We start from the raw sequence: 27,031 nt of genomic DNA, 5'->3' as shown, positions 1-27,031 counted from the left end.
TTTCACTCCCTTGGCACCAGACCACTCTTCATCAGCTTCTTTTTTTTTTTCGTTCTATCAGCATTTTGGTGCAGAATTCAATTGGAGGTACATAACAATTTAATACACAGTTTTAATAAGTTTATCTATGAACAATTTTTTTTATTTATATATGGTTATAACCCCTAAAACTAGTACATTTATAAATATATCAAATTACTGATTACAAGCTGGTTGTTACAGAAACTAGACAATATTGTGCCATCGGCTGTCCGGGCTTGCTGGGAGTTGTAGTTTTGAAACCTCCGGAGGTCCGCAGGTTGAAGGCCACTGCGGCCTTCAACATCATCCAGCCCCCTCTCATCCCCCTTTAGTTCTGAGTACTCACCTCCGCTCGGCGCTGGTCCAGTCCTGCAGGGCTGTCCGGAGAGGAGGTGGTCCGGTGGGATAGTGGTTCCGGGCTGCTATCTTCACCGGGGAGGCGCTTCGGGCCCGGCCTCAGAATAGTCATGTTGCCTTGACAACGACGCAGAGGTGCGTTCATTGCCAACGTACTTCTGCGTCATTGTCAAGGCAACGCCTCTATTCCGGGCCGGAAGCGCGGAGAAGAGGCGCCCCCGGTGAAGATAGCAGCCCGGAACCACTATCCCACCGGACCACCTCCTCTCCGGACAGTCCTGCAGGACCGGACCAGCGCCGAGCGGAGGTGAGTACTCAGAACTAAAGGGGGATGAGAGGGGGCTGAATGATGTTGAAGGCCGCAGTGGTCTTCAACCTGCGGACCTCCGGAGGTTTCAAAACTAAAACTCCCAGCAAGCCCGGACAGCCGATGGCTGCCCGGGCTTGCTGGGAGTTGAAGTTTTGAAACCTCTGGAGGTCCGCAGGTTGAAGACCACTGAGGGCGGATGATAAGAGGATGATGAAGGGGGGGGTGTGGGATGATGAAGGGGGGGTGTGGGATGATGAAGGGGGGGGGGGTATGGGATGATGAAGGGGGGGTGTGGGATGATGACAAGAGGATGATGAAGGGGGGTGGGGATGATGACAAGGGGATGATGAAGGGGGATGTGTGGGATGATGACAAGGGGATGATGAAGGGGGGATGTGTGGGATGATGACAAGGGGATGATGAAGGGGGGATGTGTGGGATGATAAGGGGATGATGAAGGGGAGATGTGTGGGATGATGACAAGGGGATGATGACAGGCGGCGGTGATGATGATGAGGATGTTAATGACGGGTCTGGATGATGACAGGGGGGGATGATGTATTTCCCACCCTAGGCTTATACTCGAGTCAATAACTTTTCCTGGGATTTTGGGTTGAAATTAGGGGTCTCGGCTTATACTCGGGTCGGCTTATACTCGAGTATATACGGTAATTGACTTACAGAGATTGATTTCGGCTCAATGCTTTTTTTTAATGTAGGCTTTTTTTTTTTTTTCAAAGAACCAAGTGAGAAAGAAAATGGTCAAAACATGCCACATATTTTCAAAGAAATAGCAATGAAACATTTTTATAATAATATAGCTAACATTTGGCAATTGTAATTGTATGATGTTTATTCATGTCTTTTAACTCACTACTATATAGAAAACAAACCTATATGCACTATAAAGGTAGCCTATGGATCTTTGGAGAGAGAAGTCCCAGAATTGATTGAGCCCATCCCCTTTCTTATTGCATGCAGAGAATCAGAGCAGGGTATCCCTAGTATTCTTTGTAAACAATGGCAAAATCAATCAAAGAATTGTTAAACATGTGGGGAGGGTGGAAACTCATGCAGGGAGATATATTGCCCTTGGAAATGTGTCCCATTGTAAAAAAAAGAATCTAAATATTAAAATGATGTTGACACGATTCGGCTTACAGGTAGTGGATCCTCTGTGTCAGCGAGGGATTGGCGTGGACCGTGCTGGTGGACCGGTTCTAAGAGGCTACTGGTGTTCACCAGAGCCCGCCGCAAAGCGGGATGGTCTTGCTGCGGCAGTAGCAACCAGGTCGTATCCACTAGTAACGGCTCAACCTCGCTGACTGCTGAGAAGGCGTGGGACAGAAGGACTAGGCAGAGGCAAGGTCAGACGTAGCAGAAGGTCGGGGCAGGCGGCAAGGTTCGTAGTCAAGATGGATAGCAGGAGTTCAGGTAACACAGGCTTTGGACAACACTAAATGCTTTCACTGGCACAAGGCAACAAGATACGGCAAGGGAGTGCAGGGGCAGTGAGCAGATATAGCCTGGGAGCAGGTGGAAGCCAATTAAGCTAATTGGGCCAGGCACCAATCATTGGTGCACTGGCCCTTTAAGTCTCAGAGAGCTGGCGCGCGCGCCCTAGAGAGCGGAGCCGCGCGCGCCAGCACATGACAGCAGGGGACCGGGACGGGTAAGTGACTTGGGATGCGACTCGCGAGCGGGCGCGTCCCGCTGTGCGAATCGCATCCCCGACGGCCATGTCAGTGCAGCGCTCCCGGTCAGCGGGACTGACCGGGGCGCTGCAGGGAGAGAGACGCCGTGAGCGCTCCGGGGAGGAGCAGGGACCCGGAGCGCTCGGCGTAACAGTACCCCCCCCCCCTTAGGTCTCCCCCTTTTTTTGTCCGACAACTGCTTTACCTGGGACGAGGACACCGGGAGTGAATGGAGGGTTTCCTCAAAGGCAGGCAGTACAGCAGGAGTGGGAATGGGGAGGGAGGGCAGAGGGTGAAGCTTGGCACGGGGCAGGGTGACACAAGGACGGGGGCCATGAGGAGGCACTGAGGCTTGCCTGACGGGACTGGGAGGGGGGGAGAGGCATCTCTTGTGGCAAGCAGAGTCCCAGTTCTTGATCTCCCCGGTGGTCCAGTCAAGGGTGGGAGAATGAAGCTGGAGCCATGGCAGACCGAGGAGGACCTCAGAGGTGCAGTTGGGGAGGACGAAAAATTCAATCCTTTTGTGGTGGGGTCCAATGCACATTAAGAGGGGTTTTGTGCGGTAACGCACGGTGCAATCCAATCTAACTCCGTTGACCGCGGAAATGTAGAGCGGCTTGACGAGACGGGTCACCGGGATGCACAATTTATTCACCAAAGAATCCAAAATGAAATTCCCAGAGGCACCAGAGTCCAAGCAGGCCACGGCTAAGAGGGAGGAGTTGGCTGAAGGAGAAATCCGCACGGGCACCGTGAGACGTGGAGAAGCAGACTTTGAACCAAGAGACGCCACACCCACGTGAGCTGGGTGCGTGCGTGGGTTTCCCAGACGTGGAGGACGAATAGGGCAATCCACCAAGAAATGCTCGGTACTGGCACAGTACAGACAAAGATTTTCTTCCCTACGGCGATTCCTCTCTTCCTGGGTCAGGCGAGACCGATCCACTTGCATGGCCTCCTCGGCGGGAGGCCCAGGCGTAGATTGCAAAGGATACTGTGGGAGAGGTGCCCAGAGATCTAAGTCTTTTTCCTGGCGGAGCTCCTGATGTCTCTCAGAAAAACGCATGTCAATGCGTGTGGCCAAATGGATAAGTTCTTGCAGGTTGGCAGGAATCTCTCGTGCGGCCAGCACATCCTTGATGCTACTGGATAGGCCTTTTTTAAAGGTCGCGCAGAGAGCCTCGTTATTCCATGATAATTCGGAAGCAAGAGTACGAAATTGGATGGCGTACTCGCCCACTGAAGAATTACCCTGGACCAGGTTCAGCAGGGCAGTCTCGGCAAAAGAAGCTCGGGCTGGTTCCTCGAAGACACTACGGACTTCAGCGAAGAAGGACTGGACTGTGGCTGTGGCAGGATCATTGCGGTCCCAGAGCGGTGTGGCCCAAGACAAGGCCTTTCCTGAAAGAAGGCTCACTACGAACGCCACCTTAGACCGTTCTGTGGGAAACAAGTCCGACAACATCTCCATATGCAGGGAACATTGAGACAAAAATCCACGGCAGAGTCTAGAGTCCCCATCAAATTTGTCCGGCAGGGACAAGCGGAGGCTAGGAGCGGCCACTCGCTGCGGAGGAGGTGCAGGAGCTGGCGGAGGAGATGGTTGCTGCTGTAGCAGAGGCAGAAGTTGCTGTAACGTGGCGGTCAACTGCGACAGCTGCTGTCCTTGTTGGGCAATCTGCTGCGATTGCTGAGCGACCACCGTGGTAAGGTCAGCGAGACTTGGCAGCGGCACCTCAGCGGGATCCATGGCCGGATCTACTGACACGATTCGGCTTACAGGTAGTGGATCCTCTGTGTCAGCGAGGGATTGGCGTGGACCGTGCTGGTGGACCGGTTCTAAGAGGCTACTGGTGTTCACCAGAGCCCGCCGCAAAGCGGGATGGTCTTGCTGCGGCAGTAGCAACCAGGTCGTATCCACTAGCAACGGCTCAACCTCGCTGACTGCTGAGAAGGCGTGGGACAGAAGGACTAGGCAGAGGCAAGGTCAGACGTAGCAGAAGGTCGGGGCAGGCGGCAAGGTTCGTAGTCAAGATGGATAGCAGGAGTTCAGGTAACACAGGCTTTGGACAACACTAAACGCTTTCACTGGCACAAGGCAACAAGATCCGGCAAGGGAGTGCAGGGGCAGTGAGCAGATATAGCCTGGGAGCAGGTGGAAGCCAATTAAGCTAATTGGGCCAGGCACCAATCATTGGTGCACTGGCCCTTTAAGTCTCAGAGAGCTGGCGCGCGCGCGCCCTAGAGAGCGGAGCCGCGCGCGCCAGCACATGACAGCAGGGGACCGGGACGGGTAAGTGACTTGGGATGCGACTCGCGAGCGGGCGCGTCCCGCTGTGCGAATCGCATCCCCGACGGCCATGTCAGTGCAGCGCTCCCGGTCAGCGGGACTGACCGGGGTGCTGCAGGGAGAGAGACGCCGTGAGCGCTCCGGGGAGGAGCAGGGACCCGGAGCGCTCGGCGTAACAGATGTCTATAGTGATGCCGCTGAGGAAAGGACATTAGTCCTGAAATGTGTCCAGCCTTATATATATAAAATATCAGTAAGATACTCAATACTTTACAATTAGCCACTGCAGTGTGCCACCTATTGTCTGACAGTCAAAATTTCCTGCTGCAAGAACACAAAGTCCTTCACCCATGCCTGAGTGTGAACACCGTGAACTAACTGCCACACAGCTCCGCTATTGATACATGCATAACCCTCATTCTTGGCGGCATAAGGAGAGAGTATTGCTGTATGTCTGAACTGACAGTGCATCATACTTGTGATGTGCATGGACTTTCTCCATTGAAGCCCGAACCGAGACTCAGGAGGGCAAAAGGTGGGGACACCATAATCTATGTTTTGAATTTAAACTCTATTCCTTACGCTGGCTTCTCATCTATCCGATATGAGGCTATGAAGACTATTAGCGCTACAATCCAATATTGTTGATTAACGCTATCATGTGGTCCAATCTAAACAGGACCCAATACAGAAAGTTTACATAGGTTTATAATTTAACTTTTGGTTCATATATAACATTCCTGATTATATATGAATTGATTTTATAGAGTTATTTGGATTCACAAGGGCCCATACAGCCATTAACTTGCTCTATGAATAACTGATATATTCTTTTCATTATATTAAATAAAAAGTCAGATGATGTCTACACATGTGTTAAAGGGGTTGTCCAGCATTAGAAAAACTCTGCTTCTTTTATTTTTTAAAACAGCACCACTCCTGTCCACAGGTAGCATGCAGCACTGCAGCTTAATCCCATTCACTTTAATAGTGCCAAGCTGCAATACCAGACACAACCTGTGGACAGGAGTGGTGCTATTTTTACAAAAAAGAAGCAACATTTTTCTAATCCTGCACAACCCTTTTAAGGAAAATCCCTAGCTGAAGACCTTCTAACAAGCAATGTAATACTGCTGGGGGAATACTTCTGATGAAATAGGAGGATTTTGGGTATGTTCACACTGATTTTGTTGCTCATTAAAGTAAATTGGCAGCAAAATCAGCTGCAGAAAATCTGCAGCAAAATACAGACGTATGAATGTACCCTTCAAAAGGAAGATAGTAGCTCTGTAGGTATATCAGTTACATTATTCTACTATATGTTTCCTAAAGGTGGCTCAAGAACAAGCTATGCTTCTATCTGCACTACTACAGTACCGTACTGTTATATACAGCAGTGTTTCTCAAGCGCGGTCCTCAGGTCCCCCAACAGGTCATGTTTTCAAGATTTCCTTAGTCTTTCACATGTGGTATAACTATAGTGATGCCTGATTCACTGACCAAAATTATGTCACCTGTGAAAGACTAAGGAAATCCTGAAAAATTACCTGTTGGGTGTACTTGAGGACCTCGCTTGAGAAACACTGATATACAGTCTTAGTACCTAAATACCTAATTACATACCTACCTAACTGGCTAGTTACCTACCTACATATATGGCTACCTAAGTGCATAGTTAGCTGCCTACTTGGCTACCTACCTACATGCCCTTTTCTGAGTAGGACACCATGGATGGCAGTATAACAGTTTGGGGCCTATAGATAGGGAGATTGTGAAGAGGAGGGGACAGCACTGAGACTGAAAAATACAGAGTGGATGGAAGATTGGTCATGGAAAATTATCTTAATGTGATAGATATATATATATATATATATATATATATATATATATATATATATATATATATATATATAGGTACAATAGAAGGCAACTGCAGCACACCAACTTAAAGTGCAAGGAAGTGATTTATTCCAGAAAATACAGGCAACGTTTCTGTGGCCTCACACCACCATTTTCAAGGTGGTGTGAGGCCACAGAAACGTTGCCTGTATTTTCTGGAATAAATCACTTCCTTGCACTTTAAGTTGGTGTGCTGCAGTTGCCTTCTATTGTACCTACAAGTATTGGATCCAGGACCGGGATCCCTGAGACCGCTTGCACCCATTTACTTTTTCTTCACTTCAACCTGGGAGTGCTGCTCTACAAATTTCTTATACATTATATATATATATATATATATATATATATATATATATATATATATATATAATGTAGTTTTGTCTGTAGGGGTGGGTCATGAGAAGGGATTTGGGTGAGATAGAGGGGTGGCCAGGGGTGGAGTATCGCAGAGGGCGCTTGCTTTATTTGGTCCAGGGGCCCTGAGTGTTGTCAGTTCACCCTGTCCATAGTACCAAGACATTTTTCATGTCTGTTTTTCTCTGTGTTTTACCATTTTAAGTGTAATAGTAGAATGCGTTCTCTCATTATGCAAAATTACAGCCTCAGTATTCGTAACCCAGAACAACACAACACAAACCTACTAACATGAAATGACACACTACTATATCTATCCAAGTTTTATCTATACATGATTCAAAGTGATTTCCACTGGTGACACATCAGATATCTGGGTTGTAGTCCAGATCTGTCCAGGGGTGTGACGGCATATCCTTAAGTATGGACTCCTTTGTTTCAGTAATGTGTTGTCCCAGTCTGTTCAGATCCTGATGCTGCGGTGGGGTGGGGCAGATACACTCAAGTCCTCGATGTAGCCCCACAGAAAGAAGTTGCAGGTTTTAAATCTGACAATGGTGGAGGCCAGCAAAACTTTTGTTAATCGTTTCCAGAATGACCAATGCAACATTCAAGTAGAGTTTTATCAGGTAATGGTAATGTGAAGGTGCACCATCCTGCTGATGGAGGAACATCTGCCAAATGTAGCCTATGGTGTAATCCATTCCTAGGTAAACCATATTTTGTCCAGGTAGGTGTAATCAATGACAGTATCCTTGGCAGAAGGAAGGTAAGGGGACCATAGACTTTGTGCCTGCTTATTGCACAGACCTTATACATTTCTGAGACCCAATTTCTTACTGTGTGGCAAATGACCTTTCCACTAGGTTAAAGGTAACCTCCTTGATGAGCAACTACTCACTGGACATTCCCCATTGATGTTACTGGCCTTTTTTGCACCATTCTCTTTGAATCACCCTGCATTATTGTATAGGATTTTACAGCACAGACAACCTGTTCTAGTCAAGCTGTTGGCACCTTTTAAAGAAAACAGATAGCCCTGCTGAAACTGACAGTGAATATTTCAATGTCAAGTCTGTTTAAAAGCCCATCTACCAGGCAAAGTAATGACATTAAAGCAAAGTATCTCAGTGGTGGCCATATAGACTTATATGGAGATATGCTGCGAGACATTCACTAACAAAATACCAACCAGCGAGTGTGTTTGAATTAAGGTCTTAATGTTTGCCTGGGAAAGCACTCATGGAATGCATCAACCTTAATGGACTTGGACAGCATAGGCATCCGTGTGCACATACACATTGGGAATGGCAGAGGTACAGATGTAGCAAAACCAAGTTTCTCATTTGGATTTGATATTGAAGTGTTCTCTACAGCTTTCCAAAGAACTACATGTAATTTACTGAGTTATCACAGTGTCAGTTTATATATCTTAGAAGCTCATATAAATATATTTGATTTTTTTTTCTATAATACATATGGTTGGATAATTTTACTGATGTGATTTCAGGACAAATGAAGGAAAGCAGTCAAATGAGGGTTGTGACCAAATCCTTCACATACATTCAAATTACGAGAAATTCCAAGGTATTATAGGTACTTATTCTACTGGCAAGGAAGACAACCCTCCAAATGTTAGTATGCTAAACTACTTTGGCTGTGTCTAGTTCCCATTAATGTAGACTTGGAAAGGTATATATAGGTATTTCAATAGTTTCCAGTTAGCTGGAGGTTAACACAAATGAGCTACATGATCTGGTATTCTGAAAGTTGTATCTGTGAACCACTAATGTTCCAGTTTTGGGGATAGTCCCAAATATTCAAGTGATCATCTTTTTGGCTGTATGACATGGATTTACCAAAGACAACCCTTGTGATTATATTATAAAGTCTACAAGTGCTCTGCATTTGCAGATGACCTACTCTTATTTATCACTAACCCCCTAACCACTTTACCCACACTACTGTCAGCCATTCGCCGGTTCTCGGCATGTAGTAATTATAAACTCAAACCCTCTAAGTGCGAAGCCCTCAACATAAACCTCCCACCCGATATAGTCCATGCGATATCCTCCTCAAATACTTAGGTGTGCAAATCCCTTCAAATCCACAAGACACGTACCATGTAAACTTCCCCCCAATACTGCTAGCATTAAAATCAGACCTGATGCGTTGGGAGCGCAGAGATTTCTCCTGGATAGGGAGAATCAACATTATGAAAATGAACGCTCTTCCCCGATTACTGTATCTATTCTCCTGTATTCCTGTACATTTATCACGCAGCTTCTTCCAGGAGGTCTTTGCGCTCCTCACGAAATTTGTCTGGGCGAATGGCCACCCCTGCGTAGCCCGACATGTCCTGATTAGACGCAAGACAGAGGGAGGATTGGCCCTCCCAGACTGCCTGTCTTACTATCTGGTTACCGTATTAACTAGAGTACTTGATAGTTTCCATAAACGGGAGTCCAAGCAGTGGGTACAACTGGAGAACTCATGCTCCCTGATTGACCCACGCTCCCTTCTCTGGCTGCCATCATCGGCTCTCTCAAAACATGTCCGAGAATCTCTACCGCCAGTTATGGTGTCCATTGCAAACTCTTGATTTACCTATCTAAAACATTCCCCAGTTGTGGAACCTGATGGCCCACTGACACCAGTCTTTGGTAACATGTCATTCCCCCCGGCCCTCTCCTCGACCTCCTTCCTGGTTACCCTTAGATCACAGGAACTGACTTTCCATACTCTTCTCACTCCAACAGACCTCAAACCACTTACTAATATCCTTCCTGATGGGGCTCACTCCTTGTCACATACTATACAATATGCACAATTGCGTCATTTCTACCACGCCTCCAAGGTCACCCTGAGACTACATCTTTCTTTGACACACTTTAAATCTATGTGTACCTCTGACACGGTAGCACCACATCCAGTTAGTTGTCTATATGGTTTAAATATAGAACTGTGTGCAGCTCACAAAACACAATCCGAGGATATAATTGGTTATAAGCCGAAACCCAACGGCCGGAATTATAAAAAATAATGTACAAAGTGTATAACCAATCCTCAAGGATTCTACCCCGAAAGGTACATAATGATATTTGAATAAAATAACATAGGATGTGTGGCAGTGGGGCAAGGAAAGGGTGTATTTCCCTTGCTATCTCTGCAGAATGCTCCACCTGTGGCCAGATTAATGAGGTATCAGGAAGGGAAAGTGTGTGTTTAAAAGGAAAAGAAACAGAATAGTTGGGGCTCTCCCTGGGTAACAGCACATCGCTGTAGGGGGAGACACACGGACCCTGTTGAGGAAACACACAGTGAACTGTGAGCGGTCCAAGAAGTGAAGAAGTGAAGAAGTGGTGTGAACTGTGAGTAACAGGTTGCAGGGGCACATGTTTTATGCTGGCTGAGGGTAGCTCACCAGAGAGTAGTCAGGGCATGCTGGTATGTGTAGTCAGTGACCAGACGGTCTAGGACTTTGGTTTGTTCCTGAGTTATGTTTTGTTTTACCTGCAACCTGTCTAAATAAAGCTGGCAAGGTGCCAGGCTTGCATGAATAACCGTTGTTTGCGGGTTGATGAGTGGAAACGTGTCCCCTGGCAGTGTCCAGGACGATCCCGGAGCTAATCCCCAAGGAGGAATCCTTACAATTGGTGTCGGATGCGGGCAAACACGTTTCTAGGAGCAACCAGTGGTCGAGTTGCAGTGAAGTTGTTGCCAAGAGAAAACTACCGTGCATGGTGCAAGGGTGTACTCTTTCTCAGAGAGGAGACAGTGGGACGAGCCCAGCTGTGGAGTACAAGAGCAGGACTGAGCCTGTGGTGAAGTTGTTGCTAGGGGCAACAGATCGCATCAAGCGAGTGGGCGCTCTTTCTCAAGTAAGGAGACAGGTGGACGGGCCACCTGCAGAGTGCAGATTACGTTTTGAGACTGTGTATAAAGGCGTTGCTAGGGGCAACGGAAACATTTTGTTGGCAAGCGGCTGACATTTCGGCAGAGGACTGTGCTGTGTTTGCAAGGTTTGAAGTGTTGCAAGATGGATGTCCTGATAAGTGCTTTGTTGCAGACGGCTGCAGCGCAAGAGGAAGCAAGCTTTGCAGAGTTTGAAAGGATTGCTACGCATGAGGCATGGCCCAAGACACACACTGGGGAAACTTGGTGTATGGATTCATTGGAGGAGAGGCCCAAAAAGTTCATTGTAAACTGGATCCAAAGCTCTTACGGGACTATGAGAAAGTAAAGACAGAGATCCTGACTAAAGTTGGAGTAAGCCAAGCTGCAAGATTACAGTGTGCACTGCGGCCTAACAGTGATGCTGGGTTTAAGGTTGTAGAGCTACTTAAAGAGCAAGTGGAGCGATGTTCTGCAGCAGAGAAGCTGGTGAGAGGTGTCCAGTGCCAGCCCTTAACTGACTGGACGGCAAGAGATTCTGGTAAGACTGTTCCAGGGGTTATGGGGGCCATGTTTAGTGACTATGAGACTGTGCATAAAAATGATGGGACTGTGCAGAAAAAGGCTGAGTCGGAGGGTGGTGTTTCCCTAGTTGACTGTGTGAACAGTGTTCAAGGTGGTACCAACCTATGTCCAGTTGCAAAATCATGTGAGGGTGAGGAACCCCTCATGAAGATTGATGAGACTGTTCACACTGTGCAGATCGGATTGAAAAAATCTGGTGAACAGAAAATGTTAAATGCAGGACTGGGAGAAAATGTAACAAAACACACTTTGCCTGAGTTAGGTCCTAGTGCTATGAACTGTCCTGTAAATTTTGAACATGTGCAATCTGATAATGTTTTTGTTGAAAAACTTATGTTGTGTTCAGATGTAAAGAGAACTGCTGCCACCTCTGACAGGACAAAAGAAAACCTGTGTGAGCTGGCAATAGAAGGTAAAAAGATGATGGTTTTGTTAGACCCTAGATGTGTAATAAGTCTGGTAAAGTCCAGCAGCAGAAAGCCAGACCCCGCTAAAATGTCTATGCAGACTGGTATTTGGGGTTATAAAACGGTTAATGTCTGTATTTCTACTCCCTATGGTACTATAGGTCACAAGGTTGCAATAGAGCCCTCCTTGGAGTATGATGTAGTACTGGGGACGGATTTTCAATTTTTTCAGCAATTATGGGAAGACTGTCAGGTAACTAGAGCAGGCACATCTGATAGGCTCACAACACTTGACTTGCACCACACACTAGAGGAGAGTTACTCAGCAGAGGCTGAGGATGGGGAGTGTCAGCAGTCACTACATGTAGGTCAGATAGGGGTCTGCCAGACTGCTGGGGGAGCTGAAGACCAGACCGTGAGTCAAGTCCAAGAGGATCCAGTGACTCAAGTGACAAGTGTGCCTCTGACTGAAACAGAATCTTCAGTGAAACCAGAAACGGATCAGGTACAGGAACATGGGTTCCATCCGCCAGCTGAAGATGAGCCCAAGGTGGGGCTAGAGTTGCGCGGTCATCTGGAAGAGGTGACTGGAAAAGAAGCTACAGAGATGGCTGTGGATAATGCAGAAGTACTGAAGAGAGTACATGTGGAGCTGGGTGCTGCGCTTACTGTCACAGACAGAGTCCTGAGTGAAGGAGATGTGATGTCTGGACCAGAGATGGATCGTGACCAGGAAGGTCGAACCACTGGACCAGATGTTGTTGCAGACCCAGGAGCCCTAGACCTTTCTGCTGGGCAGCAGAAAGACAGTGTTGAAGTGAAAGAGAAGTCTGCCAGTGAGCAGAGAGACAGTCCAGAGAGACTGTCCAGGAACTACCCTGAAGCCCAAGTGGCCAAGACCCTTGAAAAGGGGGAGACTACAGCTAAAGGTGGAAAAGAGTCTGAACGAGTTGGCTTGAAGGAAGAGACAGGCCAAGCACAGGTGACTGTCAGAGGACAAGAGAATGTCACAAGGTCCAGCAGCGAGAGTAAGGAGACCGCTGTAAGTAAGAGATCTCGGAAAAAATGCGCTGGTCTTGGTAAAAAAAGGGAGCAGATCCAGAACCTTGAAGAAACCTTACAGATGGTTTCTGCTAAATTGTCTCAAAAGGAAGAAGTAGTTCATCACCTGACAGAGGAGAAAGAAAAAACGCTTGCAGACTTGAATAAAGAGCAGGAAGCGACGCTTCATATGCAGAAAGATATGGAGCTTCACAAAAGTGAGTTTGCGGCTCTGCAGGAGGAACTGTCCCGCTCCCAGGGTCTTATGACCAGCAAGGAGAGAGAATTGGAGATTCTGGCCAAACAGATCTCATTCAAGGATGAAGAAGTGAATGTCCTGTGTGAGGCATATCTGGCTCTACAAAGTGATCACAAGGCTAGGTTGGTAGCCATGGAAGAGCTGGAGAAGGAGAAAGTGGTAATGGCTCTTAAGGTGCAGAGCCTGGAGGCGCAGAACGAAACGCATATTAAGTCTCGCGCAGCTGCCTTGGATTCACTGGGTACTCAGCTCTCTGAACAAGAGGCTCAGCTAAAAGTCTATGAGCAGAAAGTGTCCAAAATGGCGCAACTGAATAAAGACAATGAGCAGATGAGAGAACAACTGCTGTCCCTGAAGGATACTGTCAAAAACTTGACAGAATTGCTGGAAAGTGAGAAGAAGAACTCTGCTAAGCTCAAGAGTGAGCAGCAGACATGTTTAAAGCTGGAAGGGGACATGAAGGTCCTAAAAGAAAGCCGTGACCAAGTTATAGTAGAACTGGCTAACGAGAGGTTAAAAGTGTCTCAGATGGAAACTGAGGCCAAAGCCACAGCCGTCCGTGTAAAAGAAGAAAAACTGCTTGTGGGGCAAAAGCTACTGGAGACAGGGATGCTTTCTTTAAAAAAGGCGGAGTCTGAACAATGGATGCAAGAAACAGTAGAGTCTGAAGACCATGAGAAGAAGCCATATGAAAGGTCCTCTGAGACTGAGACTGAGGTGAAACCATATGGGAAGTCCTCTGAAGCTGCAGAGATATTGACATTGCATGGTGAAAATTCTGAGGCAGAGAAGTTCTCTGAGGTAGAAGTTAAACCAGAGATAACTGCAGAAGCTGCAAGTAAAGTCAGTGACACATCTGAAGGTGCAGGTGAAAAACTGGCTAAAGGAGCCAAGAGTTCTCAGCCTAAAAATGAGCCTGTGAAGGTTGGTGTCCCTAAAGAAAGGGCTAAAAAGAAAGCAGAGTCCTTAAAAAGAGGTCACTGTGATAGAAGACTGGGTCGTGGTGGAAACCCTGAGAGGCACTGGATTAGAAAACACTGGAAGAAAGTCTGCAGAAGTAGAATTTGGAGAAGAGTCCGTCTCAAGGTGAAGATGGACAGGTGCATTAAAGGGAAGCCTCCTGAAATTGTGGAGGATGACTTAGAAGACCTGCAAATGGGTGATACAGGCTCGGTTGGCCACCAGCAAAGTTCGTGCAATGGTCATACCAGTGACAGAAGAAGACAATGGCCTAGAGCATCTGCCTTGTCCGCACCTAGTGTCCAGAGCAGTGCACAGACAAAGATGAAGAACCTGGTGTTGGAAAGGTGTGACATGAATGGAGCTTTTATTCAAGGAATTTGTCAAAGGTGACCAACAGTCTTGTGCTCGGTGGCTGATGAAAGTGCGAATGAAAGAAGGGTGCACCATTGAAGTGGTGCAGATAAAATCTACTGATGAAGGAAGCCAAGTGCCTTAAAACCTGTTGGACTTAGTTGTTCAATGAAAAGGAAAGGCAGTTGGACTCTGCCTTTTGAATACAAGTGCTCCTTCCTGGTGGTCTGAGCAGAGGGGGGGGGGGGGAAATGTGGCAGTGTGGCAAGGAAAGGGTGTATTTCCCTTGCTATCTCTGCAGAATGCTCCACCTGTGGCCTGATTAATGAGGTATCAGGAAGGGAAAGTGTGTGTTTAAAAGGAAAAGAAACAGAATAGTTGGGGCTCTCCCTGGGTAACAGCACATCGCTGTAGGGGGAGACACACGGACCCTGTTGAGGAAACACACAGTGAACTGTGAGCGGTCCAAGAAGTGAAGAAGTGGTGTGAACTGTGAGTAACAGGTTGCAGGGGCACATGTTTTATGCTGGCTGAGGGTAGCTCACCAGAGAGTAGTCAGGGCATGCTGGTATGTGTAGTCAGTGACCAGACGGTCTAGGACTTTGGTTTGTTCCTGAGTTATGTTTTGTTTTACCTGCAACCTGTCTAAATAAAGCTGGCAAGGTGCCAGGCTTGCATGAATAACCGTTGTCTGCGGGTTTAATGAGTGGAAACGTGTCCCTTGGCAGTGTCCAGGACGATCCCGGAGCTAATCCCCAAGGAGGAATCCTTACAGATGCTATAAGTATAAGATTTTATTAAATGCAAATATAACATTTGTAAAAATAGTAAAAATGCACTATATATCCTCTGGCATACAATATAACAGGATGAAGAAAACCACTGGGCCCAAGTGGTAACACACCCCCTATACGTAAAGATCAAAAATGTAAAATAATGTCCAGCACTCTGGTGACCTTGTTATATTTATGAGGTCTGGTTGAAAAAATTCCGGTCTGAAAGATTGATACAAGTCCTTTGTTGAACAGTATTACAGTCTTTGCAAATAATAGCAAATTATATAAAGTCACTGGTGTAACTTGTGACTGGTTACTGAAATTATTTCATTGAGCTCATACAAATAATGCTGCTGGTAGTATCGCTCACCCGCTCCTGTAGGACTCTGCGTACGATATCCTCTATGGTGTACCTCGTGCGGAGGCGTTGGCAGAAGGTGACTCTGCTGGCAGAGCGGATGCTTCTGTGGGTGCGCTTGGCAGAGCGTCTCCCCTGGCCTCTGCGTTGTTGTTATCGGAGGGGGTACCGCTAGATGGTATGGTGACTTCACCATCACATCACGAGGGACGCCATACCATCTAGCGGTACCCCCTCCGATAACAACAACGCAGAGGCCAGGGGAGACGCTCTGCTAAGCGCACCCACAGAAGCATCCGCTCTGCCAGCAGAGTCACCTTCTGCCAACGCCTCCGCACGAGGTACACCATAGAGGATATTGTACGCAGAGTCCTACAGGAGCGGGTGACCAATACTACCAGCAGCATTATTTGTATGAGCTCAATGAAATAATTTCAGTAACCAGTCACAAGTTACACCAGTGACTTTATATCATTTGCTATTATTTGCAAAGACTGTAATACTGTTCAACAAAGGACTTGTATCAATCTTTTAGACCAGAATTTTTTCAACCAGACCTCATAAATATAACAAGGTCACCAGAGTGCTGGACATTATTTTACATTTTTGATCTTTACGTATAGGGGGTGTGTTACCACTTGGGCCCAGTGGTTTTCTTCATCCTGTTATATTGTATGCCAGAGGATATATAGTGCATGTTTACTATTTTTTACAAATTTGATATTTGCATTTAATAAAATCTTATACTTATAGCATCCTATGTTATTTTATTCAAATATCATTATGTACCTTTCGGGGTAGAATCCTTGAGGATTGGTTATACACTTTGTACATTATTGTCTATATGGTTTACTTTTAGACTCCTTTACGACTGCCCCACTGCCCTTTCGCCAAAGTTGGGAGAGGGCCTTGGGTAGTGCACTCTCTGAGGAGGAATGGCAGATGGCCCTCTCCACTTGTCACAAATCATCTATTTCATGTAAGGCTCAAGAAACAAATTACAAATTGTTGACAAGGTGGTACAGGGTCCCTGCACTGCTCTCCCGATTCTATCCCTCTCTACCGGACGCGTGCTGGCGTTGCGGAGCTCAGGGTGGATGTATTCAACACATTTGGTTGACACGTCCGACTCTTACATCCTTCTGGTCTCAAGTCCTGGACGTGATATTTCGATTGGCGAACATACATATCCCTCTGGAACTATTGTCCATCTACCCCTCACCTACGCCCCGTTGGACTGGTATCCTTCTCCGCTTCCTCCTCCTGGCTGCTAGATCAGTCATCCCCAGACTATGGAAATCGACTGTCCCTCCTACCCTCTCTTCCTGGCTTCGGGAGGTGGCACATCTTCAGAAAATGGAAGAGCTGCTGACTTATTCTAACCAGAAGATAGACAGACACTGTAGAGTCTGGTCTCCTTGGTCACAGTTCATTTGGTCCCCTGATTTTAGGGACTTACACTCACAATAGCTTGGTCTACACTATATAGTGGTTTCCCCTCCTCCTACACTTCACTGGCTTAAATTTCCCACCCTGAACTTTCCCACCCTGGTCTTTCTCCTGACTCTGTGGCCAGAGAGACAGATTCAACCCATACGGTGAGTTATCTTTGTAAGCGATCTGCCCTTCCTCTCCTCTTTTCTTTATCATGTCTCTCTCTTCCTCTTCTCCTTCTCCTTTGCTTTCTCAGGTTTTCCCATTGCTGTGATTCCCCAGTTTAATGAACGTAGCCTCGAACATACCTCTGTTATCCCCCCACCCACCTGGTCTTGACATACCTAGAGGCACGTCACCGTTGCCACCTGTTCTGTATCTTTTGTTATTTGACTGACTGTGGATAACCCGCACTTATGTCCATTCCTTGTTGTACCTGTTCTTGATTGTAATTTAATAAAATACTTACTATAAATATATTATAAAGTCAAAATTGGGAAAACCCCCTTAGGCTATGTTCACACGGCAGGATTTCTGAGCGGAAATCCTCGGGAATATTCTGGCCGGAAATTTCACTACATGAATTTCAATGGGATTCTGCTGCACTGTGCACATGGCGGAATTTCCGCAGCAGATGTTTCTGCCACGAAAATTCAGATTCTGGCATCTGCAGAAAGAAAAGACATGTCTATTCTTTCTGCGGATTCTGCATGGAAATGCATTGCTGTTTATGAGACGGCACATTTACAAGGGGTCCTAACACTGGCCAGAACATTTAAATATGCGGAATATACCCCCATGTTTTCTGGATGGACGGTCTGCACATTTTAGGCCGTGTGAACATGGCCTTAGGTAGGAGAAGGTCTGTATTAGGATTGTTTTCTCTTCTGGACTAGCCTGTATACTTTAACCTCTTAAGGACCCAGGGCGTATGGATACGCCCTCACACCCTGGGCCTTAAGGACCCAGGGCGTATCCATACGCCCTGGCGTTTTCCGGTCTCTGCCGCGCGCCGGGCAGAGATCGGAACCGGATGCCTGCTGAAATGCTTCAGAAGGCATCCAGGGCAAACGCCGAGGGGGGCCATGTAGGGAAATCGCCCTTGCAATCTGCGGCGATACCGGGCTGATCGGGTCTCTGGGACCCGACCACCCGGTAATTTCGCATGATCCCGGCTGTCACAGACAGCCAGGACCATGCTAAAGTATAGGAGCGAGGTGGCAAGCCTGCCACCTCCGCCGATCCCCTGCGATTCTTCGGTTAGTTAACCGACCAATCGCAGGGGGGGGCGGTTACTTCCTCCCGCCCTGCCCTGCCCCTTGAATTCCGGAGAACGCGGCGGGGGACGGGGGAGTGCTGGGGCCCGGCCCCAGTACTTACCTCGTCCCTGAAGACCCGGATCCCGGCGATGAAGACGGCGGCGGCGACAGGTGAGTTGATCTTCAGGGAGAAATTGCCTAACAAATTTTGGGGGGCTTTTTCTCCTTTCACCCCTTATGAAAATGTGAAGTTGGGGTCTACACCAGCATGTTAGTGTAAAAAAATTAATTGTTTACACTAACATGCTGGTGTTGCCCTATACTTTTCATTTTGACAAGAGGTAAAAGGGAAAAAAGCCCCCCAAAATTTGTAATGCAATTTCTCCCGACTACGGAGATACCCCATATGTGGGCGCAAAGTGCTCTGGGGGCGCACAACAAGGCCCAGAATGGGAGAGTACGCCATGTACATTTGAGGTGATTTGCACAGGGGTGGCTGATTGTTACAGCGGTTTTGACCAACGCAAAAAAAATAAAACCCCACATGTGACCCCATTTCGGAAACTACACCCCTCACAGAATGTAATGAGGGGTGCAGTGAGAATTTACACACCACTGGTGTCTGGCAGATCTTTGGAACAGTGGGCTGTGCAAATTAAAAATTTCGTACAGCCCACTGTTCCAAAGATCTGACAGACACCAGTGGGGGTAAATGCTCACTGTACTCCTTGTTACGTTCCTCAAGGGGTCTAATTTCCAAAATGGTATGCCATGTGTTTTTTTTTTTTTTTTTGCTGTTCTGGCCCCATAGGGTGACACCTGATCTGAGGAAGAGGGGAGTCACCCTCGAAACGCGTAATCTGTATGTTGTTTATTATTTTTTAATAAACTTTCATGTATACAATATTCCAAGGTATACATTGCATCATTTTGTGCACCTGATGACCTAACCGGCAGCGCCTGGATGAATGAGGTCCTTTTCCATTTTCCGTTTGCTGGCCCCATAGGGGCTTCCTAAATGTGACATGCCCCCCCCCCCCGAGCAAAATTTGCTCTCAAAAAGCCAAATATGACTCCTTCTCTTCTGAGCATTGTAGTTTGCCCGTAGTGCACTTCAGGTCAATTTATGGGGTACCTTCATACTCAGAAGACATGGGGTTTCAAATTTTGGAAAAATGTGAAATTTGGGGGGAAACACCCATTTTAGTGAAATTATAATTATTTTTTTTTACGTATGCAAAAGTCGTGAAACCCCTGTGGGGTATTAAGGCTCACTTTATTCCTTGTTACGTTCCTCAAGGGGTCTAGTTTCCAAAATGGTATGCCATTTGGGGTTTTGTTTGCTCTCCTGGCACCATAGGAGCTTCCTAAATGCGACATGCCCCCGAGCAAAATTTGCTCTCAAAAAGCCAAATATGACTCCTTCTCTTCTGAGCATTGCAGTTCGCCCGTAGTGCACTACAGGCCAACTTATGGGGTACCTTCATACTCAGAAGAGATGGGGTTACAAATTTTGGGGGGTATTTTCTGCTATTAACCCTTGCAAAAATGTGAAATTTGGGGGGGAAACACACATTTTAGTGAAATTTTATTTTATTTTTTTACATATGTAAAAGTCGTGAAACACATGTGGGATATTAAGGCTCACTTAATTCCTTATTACGTTCCTCAAGGGGTCTTGTTTCCAAAATGGTATGGCATGTGGTTTTCTTTTGCTGTTCTGGCACCATAGGGGCTTCCTAAATGCAACATGCCCCCCAAAAACCATTTCAGAAAAACGTACTCTCCAAAATCCCCTTGTCGCTCCTTCGGTTCTGAGCCCTCTACTGCGCCAGCCGAACACTTTACATAGACATATGAGGTATCTGCTTACTCGAGAGAAATTGGGCTACAAATGTAAGTATACATTTTCTCTTTTTACCCCTCATAAAAATAAAAAAATTGGGTCTACAAGAACATGCGAGTGTAAAAAATGAAGATTGTGAATCTTCTCCTTCACTTTCCTGCTATTCCTGTGAAACACCTAAAGGGTTAAAAGGCTGACCGAATATCATTTTGAATACTTTGGGGGTGCAGTTTTTATAATGGGGTCATTTGTGGGGTATTTCTAAGATGAAGACCCTTCAAATCCACTTCAAACCTGAACTGGTCCCTGAAAAATAGTGGGTTTGGAAATTTTGTGAAAAATTGGAAAATTGCTGCTGAACTTTGAAGCCCTCTGGTGTCTTCCAAAAGTAAAAACTTGTCAATTTTATGATGCAAACATAAAGTTGACATATTGTATATGTGAAAAAAAATTAAAATATTTTGAATATCCATTTTCCTTACAAGCAGAGAGCTTCAAAGTTAGAAAAATGCTACATTTTCAAATTTTTAATAAAATTTTCTAATTTTTCACCAAGAAAGGATGCAAGTTCCAAAATTTTTTTACCACTATGTTAAAGTAGAATGTGTCATGAAAAAACTATCTCGGAATCAGAATGATAACTAAAAGCATTCCAGAGTTATTAATGTTTAAAGTGACAGTGGTCAGATGTTCAAAAAATGGCCGGGTCCTAAGGTGTAAAATGGCTGGGTCCTTAAGAGGATAAAGTAGGACCCCTTCACCTTTAAATGCTAAATACTTAACATTTTCTGGTCATAAAATCACAAACAAATCCTTCTGTTTGTACGTCTCACTCTACTAAATATAACTGTGAATGAGTTAACTTTTTAGCTTCATGAAAGTGCTGCCTGACAAACACAACACCAAAAATGCAAAGATGGATTCCAACCAGGTGTTATGTTGCGTCAATCAAAACCTCCGGAGACAATCAGACCGTCGTCCCTTAAATGGATTATTTAAACAGTTTTCTTTCATTTCGAAAATCCTGCCAAAAACACTGGATTCATTTGTCTCCTTTCAATGAAATGTGTCTCAATTAAAGAGATTTCCGCCATTTCATCTCTTCCTTCAGAAATAAAAAGGCAGTTTTAACTTTGCAAGCTATTTTTTTTTCTTCTTAGGATTTCACGATTTTGATGTGACTTATTCATTCCAGATGACGACCAGAGCTCTACAATGAAGGGATGAGCAATGAGGAGCACATGGCGCCAGGGTAATCTTCAGATTTATGGCGAGGTTTTTATGAACACCTGTGATACAAAAGACAGAAACTTCAAGTCTTTATTTCATAATATTGTCCAGTGCTCAGGATTTCAAGGTAAAACGGTCTCACCTGGCAGTGGTCCCAGCATCTTACTGATATTTTATGGAACTTTAATCAGCTAAAGCTGTCACGTCAACCACTGCACTGAATGGTTTTGCTGATTTTAGAACGAAAAGTGGGGGAAAAGTTAAAAAGATTTTATCAGATTTCCTTTATTTAATTTAATTTTACCTTTTTTTATTTTTTTATTCCATACTTTATCCAAGCAATTTAGCCCTTTTCAGAACAGCTCAATCACTTCGAACAGCATGAAAGTATTTCCTAAGAAGACACTCGATAAGCACACTAATTAACTGTGCTGATAATTCTCACCAGCCCTGATGGTAAAATCTTTAGTGCACTTGAAATTAAAAGAAGTAAAAGGAAAATAAGGTTTTTACCGTACCAGGAAAACATTTCTTTTGTTTAATGCTATCAACTGGTGCAAAAAAAAAAAAATTCTATCAAGCTTGCTGCAAATTCCATTAAACTTGTTGAGACTTTGTGCTGCATTCAAATGTTTTTCGGTTATGTAATCTAGACTTGACAAAATGCAATAATGTCTGTTTGCTTTTCATTGTTATTGCCGCTGCAAGAATTTGATGCATAATTTGTTTTCAATATATTGGAGGACAAACACTTCTTTTATTAAAAAGAAAAAAGCACAAGAAATAAACTTTAAGACCAGGGCCATAAACGGCTGTAGTTTAATGTCTAAATTATGCCCCTTAGATCACAGTCAGTACTGCTTTTCTATGCCTTCAGGCAGAGATTGTGTAGCTTCTTACACTTCACCATCTAGCAGGTCATGCCTACAGCCATGGCACAGCTTTATAAAGTTTGTTGGTTCTTTATCTAATAATTTATTAAATAAAAGAGAACATCCCGTAGTACTGTCAAAGTAGTGTTGAGCGGCATAGGCCATATTCGAATTCGCGAATATTCGCGAATATATGGACGAATATTCGTCATATATTCGCGAATATTCGCATATTCGTTATATTCTCGTTTTATTTTCGCGTATGCGAAAATACGCGTATGTGTAAATTCGCATATGCGAAAATTAGCATATGCGAATTTTCGCACGCCAGTCTCACACAGTAGTATTACAGCCTTCTTTACACCACACAAGCTGGAAGCAGAAAGGGGTGATCACTGTGATGTGTACTGTGAAGGAAAAAAAAAAAAAAAACGAATATTCGTAATTACGAATATATAGCGCTATATTCGCGAAATTCGCGAATTCGCGAATATGCGATATTCGCGAATAATATTCGAATTGCGAATATTCGCGAGCAACACTATGTCAAAGCAGCCCTGGCATGCAAATCTCTACAACCCCCCCCCCCCACACACACACACACACACACACACACACACACACACATAACTCAAAGTAATTGTGTAATTAATTCATACTCTGGAGCCTTGAACATATTCAGACCCCTGCATTTATAAATCAGAACCCTACATAAGTTCAGAATTCTTAACCATTGGGGTGGAGGGGGGGGGGTGATTAGAAGAGCCTGGAGCAGGACTTTTGGAGTCTGTGGGGAGGGAGACAGAGGAGCCTGGAGAGTACTTAGGGGTCGGGGGGGACAGAGGAGTTTATAGGAAGATTTATTAGGTTTATATTCAGTGGACACAGTGTGTGGCGTTATAATGATTATTGTCTTTATACAGAGAACGAAAATCTGTTGACAAAGGAACCAATGATGTCTATGTGTCAGACTCTGCAGAGGAAGATGTAGCTACTGGGCCAGATGAAGAAGAAAAGCGAAGATGTCACTATACTTTTTTATATCCCACCTGAGATGTATACACTTGTAAATTCTGCAGTGATGGGTGAAACTGTAAACCAATCTGTGGATCTCCAGCTGTTGCAAAACTCCCATAAGACCTGAGGCTTTCCAGGCATGATGAAAGCTAAAGCCTTGCAACAGTTGGAGAGCCACTTAAACCAAGGTGATCAGTGGGGGTCCCAGCAGTCGGACTCCAACTCAAAAAATGGGCTGCTTATTCTAAAATGCCTGGGCCTATTTTTGGTCCAAGCCCAGCCCTGCTCCTGAATGCCCAATCAGTTTCTCTGCCAATCAGGAGTCTTTGAAAGCTGGATGACAACCACTATGGCTGCTTTCTCAGACTCCTGAATGGCTGATCAGCTGATCAGTAAATTCACTATTCTACTCTATTTTTTATGATACATTTTATCCTTGTATCCACTCACCATAGTGTATTAATTATACTCTAGGAATGTTCTTATAATCCTCCTCTCTGTAGCATGTGCAGCATGAAAACAGAGAGGGAGGGGTTACTGAGCAGCCTGTAGCCATTTGAGTAATGCCCTGAGCTTGCTCCTGAGACCCAGTAAGGAAGTGAGAGCCATGTGTTTGCCAAGGACACTCCCCCTCCAGAACAGAGGATGTGAGAGCAAGTGAGCAGCAGAAAGGAGATATTCTTGAAGAAATATAGGTGAATCCCATACCAACTTTTGAAGGTAAGCACATGAAATGAGAGATCCTTTTTGATATAAAAAAATTTAATTGCTTATAATATCTTAAGTATATGCTTAATACTCCATTAAATGTAACATCGGAATATTATTCATTGATACTTACCAGTTAAATGTTAGGATGGAGTCCCCTTGAAGAAAACAATCCTGAACAACAATAAAGAAAAATAAGATATATAAGATATACATCATTTATTGACGGTTGACAAACAATTACAGCATGCTGCTGTTATGTATTATATGTATATATAATATGGAATATTCGATTTACAAGAACCACATAATATCTTGGAATAATGAGATTTTAACATTATCATCTATGAATATAAATCTCTACTATACCACACCACTCATTACAGTTAGTGGGGAAACATGTAAATAACTAGTATACAAATGGTTATATTATATTCAGCCTCAGCCATATAACAATTACTTACCCTGCAGAGATACAGAATCTATAGTTATTTTACCCTGTTTTCAGGGCTATTGTGAATATCATGTATGGGCGCTGAGTTAGAACCTTGGATCTAAAGGAACAGGTTTAGTACTGCTCAAGAGCTTTCTAATTCGTGATTACAAAGCATCACTGGCTGTCAGCTGGATCACGGTTGAATACCCACAGCACAAGTGCGATCTACAGAGGAGAGTTAATGGCAGAATGATACTCCAATCATGTGACTATGGATCAAGTGACCACTCACATGATGTGACAAGGATGGAGGATCTGAGAACATCGTATCTAGCTCCCCTCTCCTTCGCTTACATATGATGAGCTGATAGGTTAATATATGGTAAACATAGATTTAGTAAAGATGGAGTGGATGTCGATATATGTAAATAAATGATGTCATCAGCTTTGATTGGTACAAGTGATTCCCTTGTATTAGACACACCTACAAACAGAGGTTTTAAAGCTGAGTGAGATGTGTGGCACGAAATTAGCAGCTATATAGATTAGGTAGCCTCTGAGGGCATAAAATCAGTAGGTCAAAAGATCACACAAGTTCTTCTTCTGAAAGTCCCAGATAGGTAAGGAACATCCCAATCGGTAATTGAAATTAAATAAATATATGAAAATAGAACTTGCTCTGTAGTCCCCATAATTAAACGAGGAGTGTGTATCTCTGTATTTAGCCACCTATTCACTTGTTGTGCTTTAACACACCATTTATTATAATTTTCTACACTGGGAATTTATATTTGTAAAGAGTACCTGTCACCAAATAAAACTTTTAATATAGTGCTCCTTGTGTAATTAGCAGACACTTTCCCATTCACTTGCTTTTAAAATTATCAACATAAATACAGTATGTTTAAAATGATATATATATATATATATATATATATATATATATATATATATATATATATATAATATATATATATTATATATAACTTCCACAATTAATACAATAAGTTTGGTCTCCTCCAGGCCTGGCAGGAGTCCAAACTCCGGAAGTGTTTCTCTGCACTGAGCTTGATTGACAGCTGCACAGAAAGTGAAAGCTCTACAGATTCTCACAGAAGGCTGCACAGACTGAAAGCTGCAGGAGAGCCTCAGTGATAGCAACACAGATTAAAACATGCACAGAGCCTGTGGTCTTTTATTCATTGCATCACACGCAACCATGTGAGGGCAGAAATGATCCCCCAGCAGGCTTAAGTGATGTCATGCCTGCTGGAAAGCGCCCACTTTCGCATCCTGGAAAATTGCATGACAAAAAATGGTCAAGAATAAAGGTAAGATACAAAGCATTGTGAAGCTCTGAATTTTTTTTTAAGGGCTGGAGGGGTGTTATGAGTACTTAGGGAACATAGCCTGAGTTAGTTTAAAACAGATTATTTGGTGACAGGTACTTTTTAAAGAGATCAAATAAAGGTGAATTTTTGAAGGGGAATCCCTAGTAAAGGACATTAGTCCCTGGGGGGGGGGGGGGGGGGGGACCTCAGCCTCCTGTTGGACACAGAGCACAGCATTTTTGCACATAAGCTAGTTCTTACTGCAGTGATTAACCCCCTCAGTCACGGTGAACAGCATTGTATTACAGAGAGGGGCAGAGAGCTGTGTGTTGCCTCAGCTGCAGAAAGGTTTTCAGAGGAGGGAGAAATAATTTTTTAGGGCAAATCTGTGTCTTTGTTCCACAACAACTGGTCTGCTGGTTATACTAGTCTGTAGACGGCATTAGTGTTGAGCACGAATATTCGTAATACAAATTTTTATTGTGAATATCGGCACTTTGTGATTTCGCAAATATTTAGAATATGCAAATGTTTATGCAAATTTTCCACGCGAATAGGGGTCTATCACATGGGTCTATCACATGGGTCTGTTTTTTTTATTTTTATTTTTTCACATGCAAATTTTTATGCACATTTTATGAGAGTTTTCCATGGAAAAAAAGTGAATGAACATAGCGAATATGGATAGGAGGACATTAAAACAACGGTCACTCCATTCCAAGAACACAAGGACTTTAAAGATTTGGAGGAAAAAATACTCAGTTAACTAGACATGGTTGAAAAGGACATTATGGATATAAAAAAGACCAAATTTAAACAGGACACTGTTGATTATAAAAAAGACAAAATCTTTACATTTTTTTTGGAAGAAAAAAACAAAGATGAACACACCCCTCGCTCTATTCTACGCAAACCTAACAGGGCTAATAAGAGATGCAAAAACAAACCACAAGGGAATATGCAAGACGTGTGACTTTCTCTGATGCAGATACCTCCCAGAAGGACTTTCGCCATGGGTTATCTAGTGTGTCTTCTATGGAGTCTGTTGCCTCAACATGTGGAGAAATGGGGGCCACAGGAACCAAACCAAAGATTCACCCAAATGGAGAAAGAGGAGAGGCAAGATATCCCCTACGTTCGCTTCCTAATTTCAGATAAATCCTGTATTGAATTTGTCTGCATGCAACCTAACGGACTCTGAGATATCACTATTAGGTAAAGGGTTACATTTGTTCCTACATGTAGGTTTCAGTTGTTTAAAACGATTTTGGATGTTAATAAATTTGCAAGAGATCTAACATTACATAAGCATTTTTTTTCAGAGGAGGATGTAAGAGAT

General features: G+C 44.5%; 1 long non-coding RNA gene across 1 annotated transcript; it reads right to left on the bottom strand.

The window, feature by feature from the left end:
* Window positions 1-20,624: 20,624 nt before the first annotated feature.
* On the bottom strand, window positions 20,625-24,587 carry LOC130277666 (uncharacterized). Its single transcript, XR_008845514.1, has 3 exons — window positions 24,390-24,587; window positions 24,059-24,099; window positions 20,625-21,387 (listed from the first exon to the last, which is right to left on the bottom strand). It is a non-coding gene; the product is annotated as an uncharacterized LOC130277666 (long non-coding RNA).
* Window positions 24,588-27,031: the final 2,444 nt, after the last annotated feature.

This window comes from Hyla sarda, chromosome 6 (assembly GCF_029499605.1).
Source record: "Hyla sarda isolate aHylSar1 chromosome 6, aHylSar1.hap1, whole genome shotgun sequence".
NCBI classification, from domain to species: Eukaryota; Metazoa; Chordata; class Amphibia; order Anura; family Hylidae; genus Hyla; species Hyla sarda.
The sequence above is the reverse complement of the archived record's forward strand: the minus strand, read 5'-3'. Positions and strand labels throughout refer to the sequence as shown.